At 32.6% G+C, this 6,317-nt stretch overlaps 1 protein-coding gene across 1 annotated transcript in view; it reads right to left on the bottom strand.

Moving 5' to 3' along the window:
• LOC110327690 (olfactory receptor 1537-like) overlaps nucleotides 1-5,740 on the bottom strand; it is a 9,167-nt gene extending 3,427 nt beyond the window's left edge. Inside the window, exon 1 of the mRNA XM_021206821.1 lies at nucleotides 5,725-5,740. The gene's annotated coding sequence lies outside the window, so the exon portion shown is untranslated. The remainder of the gene's footprint in view (nucleotides 1-5,724) is intronic.
• Nucleotides 5,741-6,317: the final 577 nt, after the last annotated feature.

Genomic DNA, 6,317 nt, shown 5'->3' on the forward strand with positions numbered 1-6,317 from the left:
CTTATATTAGTAAAGTATGAGTAATTTTGTCTGCCCATTCTAGAAGCTGTCCACCTTGATTAATCAATAAATATTCTTGCATAGTTATGCTAATTGTCCAAGTTATATTTTGTATTTTATTTGTCATGTCACTTTTCTTTATACTTCTTTAATATGATTTTCTTCTCTTTGCCCATTATTGTTTGTTTGAGACAAAGGTTCAGTCTATTGTACAGCTACCCTAGAACTGACAGACTTCTTACTTAAATGCTCTGATTGCACAGACTTAGGACTGTGCCACACCACCTGGTAGTACTTAATTATTTTTAAGTAAAGCTTCTGCCAGCACTTTAAAATGTATTTATTTTAGCATTGTTCTTTGCTACAAGTATCCCANTAAACTTTTTAAACTATGTCTCACAGTCACTTACATTCCAAATTTATCATAATATCACATTGGAAATTTTTCATACATTACTCATCATTCCATAGATGTGGTGACTTTACAAGTTTTGTGTTTTTTTTTTAAAGGTTTCTTCTCTTATGTCTTTATGTCATTGAATCTACTCTTAAGTAATTACAAATTATTGGATTGTAGGAATTTTCTTTCAAACTGTATTTGGTCAATTTTAATTCTTTTATTTTTTATTAGTTCTTCAAGAATTGTATGCAAACTCTTTAGGTAGTGTTCACCTCTTTTCTGAAATCCACCGAGAGCCAGCCCACTCGGTGTCCTCATTTTTTCACCCATCCTAACCACTGTTTACTTACCATCCCTCTATTCTCAGATATGTGGCCTTCTACAGATGTATGGTTGATTTAGCAGGGGCAACNTTCTTAATCAAATGAATCTCCTTCTCCCAGAAGCCATCAATTGCCAATAGCTTCTCAGCTAGAGGAAAAAATTCATGCTAACCTAACCTCGCCTGTCCATACAGAGATATGGTATGGAGTGAGCTCATACAAGAATTTTCTATAATATCATAATCACTGTGAGTTCTCATGTACAGCTGTCCCCTTGACTCTGGAGGACATTGTTCCCTTTTATCCATCCACCACCTTGGGTGAATAGATTATCTGTTTGGGGTTGTTGGCAAGTAGGGTCCCACCAACTCATACAAAAATAAAGGGTTCTTCTCAATGTCATTGGTTAAAGCATTCAATGGTATGGCATTGTTGCTGGAGGCATCCTGTACTTGAATCACAGAGCATGGAAATATCAACAAATCTGCCTTGACCTAGAAGTTTCATTATTAATGGCTAGCTTTCTTTTATTATTTTGGTTTTTTTTATTAGATATTTTCTTTATTTACATTTCAAATGGTATCCTGAAAGTTCCCTATACCCTCCCCCAATCCCTGCTCCCCTACCCACCCTCTCCTACTTCTTGGCCCTGGCATTCCCCTGTACTGGGGCTTATAAAGTTTCATAGACCAAGGGGCCTCTCTTCCCAATGATGGCCAAATAGGCCATCTTCTGCTACATATGCAGCTAGCAACATGAGCTCTGGGGGTACTGGTTAGTTCATATTGTTGTTCCACCTATAGGGTTGCAGACCCCTTCAGCTCCTTGGGTACTTTCTCTAGCTTTCATAGTGCTGGAAACCTCTTTGGACACTACTAGGAAAAAATGTGTTCAACAATCTTCATGCAGGTCTGAACCCCATGAGATATATTTACATCTGTACAAGAAGACAATCTCATTGGCACAATGTGTTCATGAACATCATGGGAGTATTGAATCATTTTCTAGCCATAGGATAAACCCCACAGCTGAAACTATTGTCAGATCAAAGACCTATTGCTTTTTAAACTTTTCAAAAATATTATCAAATCAGGTTAAAGATACCAAAATATACACTATTTTTGTATATATTTTACTTTATTTTTAATTATATTATATGGATATTCCATATCCACAATGATTTTGTGAATGGTGTTCTAGTACCTATTATGCAAAGCACAGTAGTAAATGCACTACTCTGATTAACTTTTTCTTACTTTAATTTTTCAAACTTGAGTCACACCTTTACTCACTAAGCTTCGACATATTTTTGTTTTACTGCAGAACAGATTTAAGCCTCCTTTGTCCTGTGTAAGGGCATCACTCACTACAAGCTTTATATTTGGTACTCTTTGGATATCAATCTATGAATTCTGCATTCCTATATTAGTATCATGGGCTTTTATAATAAAACATATTTCAATGATATTTCTAAAATTAAAAATGAAATGCAAATGACCTAAAGTATGAACACATTAGCACCAAATATCCAGAATTCAATCTGCTAATCCACAAATAATCCTCATATTCTAGATCTTTTAAGTAGTCCTGAGAGAACCTGAAGAAAAGTTTAATGAGAGAATTCACCACAGTAGTGTTTTTAAATACTCTATATATTGAAGAAATCAAATCTCACAGACTTATAGATAGGTTTATAATAATCCAGCTAGTAAAGTTCACATATAAAATCATTGCATTTAAGCCATAGCATTTAAGAATTAAAGCAACCTTTGTCTGATTGGATCATTTCAGAACTTATAGCAAAAAAAAATCAATATAACCTGATGTTTAAAAATTATGCATCTTAAAGATTATAAATAATGGAATCTGGAAACCAAGATATATATCATGCTGAAAAGAAAACTTTTTTCATGAATATCTATTTATTCAGCATATACATACACTATTGGCAGGTGTCTTAGTGTCTTTTTTAAATGCTGTATTATTATTTATTATTATTATTATTATTATTATTATTATTATTATTATTATTAGTTTGTTTTTATGATGTGTGTTCAAGTGTATGCTGTGGCATACATGTGAAGGCCAGAGATAACTTTGGAGAGCCTGTTTTCTCTTTCCACCCTGTAGATTTTGAGGCTAGCACTCAGGTCATCAGGATAGAGTGGCAAGCACTTTCACTTTAGCATCTGAGTCATTTTGTCTTCCCAGTTAGTGCCTTAATTTCTAAGAGAGTAATGTATATGGTTACTTTTAAATCAAATTTAAAACACATATGAATATAAAATGTGTGTTAATTTATGCATTTTCCACTATTTTTATTCATGAAATCCCGTAAGATGACTACAGCATTAATAAAAATTTACCAATACAAAAATGTGGGCATGCTGATGAAATAAAGCAGAAATTATTATATTTTCTGTTTATATTCTTAGCATTATCCCCATGAGAGAACTGAATCTCCACAGAACAGCTCCAGTTTAATTTCTAGCTTTTCTCCAGACCAACTGCAAAGCTGTATATAATTTGCTTCTATTCTATTTGAAGGCTCACTGAGTTTTAATATTCTATCACCTTTCCACATTCTGTACTCAGCTACATTAAGCCAATGCCATTACCTCCTCTATCATTGTACTTGGAAGTTATGTTTTATCGTAGATAGACTGATAGCTTTTACAACCATTAAAATAGTCTCAAGTTATCATTCATCTCTCAAAATGTATTTAGTATAGCGCTCCTAACCTATGCTAAATTTCAGGAATATAAATATTTTCAGGTAGCATGTAGAAATCTAAAATTACTGAAATATGAAGAATAAAACTGTAAAACTATAAGACATATAAAATAAATAGATGTGCATTTGGGAGTTATTAGTTAAGTAAAATCAATCTATTGCCATGCTTCAAAGACAGTTCATGGAATCTCCCCACCCCCTCTCTCTTTCTCTCTCTCTCTCTTACCTCTTTCGATAAATATTGTTGCAATTCAAAGGAACTAACAAAGATCTTTGGTCACCTCAGCAGTAAAATGTAAAGTGATACTCATTCTGCTTTAAAAAAAACAACTCACAACCTGAGTCTAACATATTAGCATACAGTGTTTAAAATTAGGCTCTAAATATGTGATACAATTTATTGAAAAAATAAAACTGGGAGGACAAAGCAGTAAAACATGTAATGGAGTCGAATATTATTACATTCTGATGGGTTTACGCTATGTACATTATGTACCAATATTCACAGTAATGATACACGATGAGCAAAAAATTGAATAAAATCATAACCAAATAAAATTTGAATAGCATTACATGTATTCAATTCAAAGATATAATACTAATCATTTTTATATTTAATCATTTATAAAGGTGTTTTTACTATCAAAGTATTCCCATGTGTATAGATTTAATATGGTTGCTTCTCTGAAATTTGCCTTTGCTTGTAAAACACCTTATGATACCCCAATGATTATCAGGATAAACTAAAATACCAAATATGTTAAGTGAAGCATAGTTTTTTGCAAATTAGGGTCCTAATCAAAGCTAGTTTAGTGGGGCTATAAATTCTGTAATATAGAAGAGAAGTCTAATCTTGTAATTGAGATTAATTGCTTGTATTACACTTGTCATGATAGGAACTGAAGATAAAGGATATGTAAGGAGTTTAACATTATAAACACTTTTCCTTTTTGAATTAAAATTGAACTGAACATCACCAATTTCTCGGGATAAGGTATGCTTCTTATAGCCAGCCTGAATTCAAACTTACTACAACTTCAGTCATAGAAGATAAAAAGAACCAAAGAAATGGATCCACATATCAAGAAAATTCTTTAAAATTTTACAGTTTAACTATGAGTATATAAATTTTAGTGTGAAAAATATTTCTTCACATTCAAGGTAAGTGATTTGATGTAATCCATATGAAAACATCAAGGCATAAATCATTACTCAGTGAAGCCCACATATCCTTAAATGATGCATAAGGAAATGGACATCCATTATATAATTATGCAATACACATTACAATTCAAAGACATTCAGTCAGACCATTAGGAAAGAATTGCTGAACTATTGAGATTTGTCCTTTATTTTGGATAAGCTTGTTTGTTCCAATTAGAAGCACCTCTTATCTACTCATCCCATTATGCTATAATAATACCATCATGCACATGTTCAAGAAGTAGGAAGTACTGTTATACATGGATGCATGGCATCTGCGTTATGAAGTCAGGTAGATGCCTCCATTTAAATAAGGACATTTGCAGAATAAAAAAATCATCTAGAAATTACTTTTTCTGAAATAATATGGTGATCTCTTGGGATATAAATATATTATAAAGAAAGCAAAAGGAAAAAGAGCTTTATTTTATGTTTTGCATTTAAGTCATTTAGCTACGTAAAAACTAATTAAAATAGGGAAATTGAAAGCTGATTCCTGGGCATAAAATATTTTCAGTCAGAGATGAGAACAGTACTATTCCAATTTGTTCTCTCAATTTCTCATAAATGTTTACTTATTTTTAAATCTCCTTAAAAGTTAAAATATGTAAACATTCTCCGTTTCATCATAATTGACTGGAATGTCCTCATGAATACTAAAAAATTAATTTGTGAACCATGGCAAAACAAAGGTGATGGACAGTACCTTCAGGTGCATTTTATAAGCTTTTAAAATTGTTTTTTTGAGTTATTGAATTAATAAAGATATTTGGAGGTATTTTCCTGACTTTTCACAGTGGCTTTCATCACTTTTAATCACATTTAGTCACATTTCTGGTTGAACATACTCACCCTACTTCTTTCCAAAAATCTCAGCACCAAATTTTACTTGTCACCAGCAAAATTATTAATGCTGACATGGGGGGTAACATGTGCTAAGCACCCTACAGTCATTAGTAATGAGAGAACAAGATCTCAGTCTTCAAGCTATTTTTCAAGTTTATTCAATGATAAACTGACATCTCCATTTGCTTCTGAAGCTCTAGAGGTAGCAAAAGCCTCACCTTTCACAATCTCCTGACCAGTTCTGCCTCTAGTTTTCTGATGAGTGCCCTGAACTTATGAATGTTGGCTCCAAATATCATGGCTGCACAGTCTCCAAGGATTTCCAACTCTCACTGAGCAAACTCTGGAAAAGAGAAGCAAATGCCATTTCCCAGCTGATTAATTTCTTTTTATTATCAAACTTTATACATTGGTGGTAATGATTTGCATAGAGAGATGATCTGTATTAAAACTAATATTTGAACAAAAGAAATCTTAGTAGAATTTCATTTTTTATAAGATTCTGGACATTCTTTTTTTTTTTTTTTCTAAGTGAAACATCAGTTTCTTCAGTGCTGTTGGCACTTTTACCAGGAAATACAATAGGCATAATCATACAATAATCATACATACATATTTTATGATGTTTCTCAGCCACTCTTTGTTTGCTTGCTTTCATTAACCAAACTCAGGGGAATGTTATGCCACCACGGTCAATGGGGAGAGAAAGAAAACTAGCTACCCAGAAGTGAATGTTAAAGTCTATGAACTTAGTCTTTACTAGGTTCAGAAGTGACACCAACAGGAGAATTTTTTTTTTCCTTTACTGTAT

This window comes from Mus pahari, chromosome 10 (genome assembly GCF_900095145.1).
Source record: "Mus pahari chromosome 10, PAHARI_EIJ_v1.1, whole genome shotgun sequence".
NCBI lineage: Eukaryota > Metazoa > Chordata > Mammalia > Rodentia > Muridae > Mus > Mus pahari.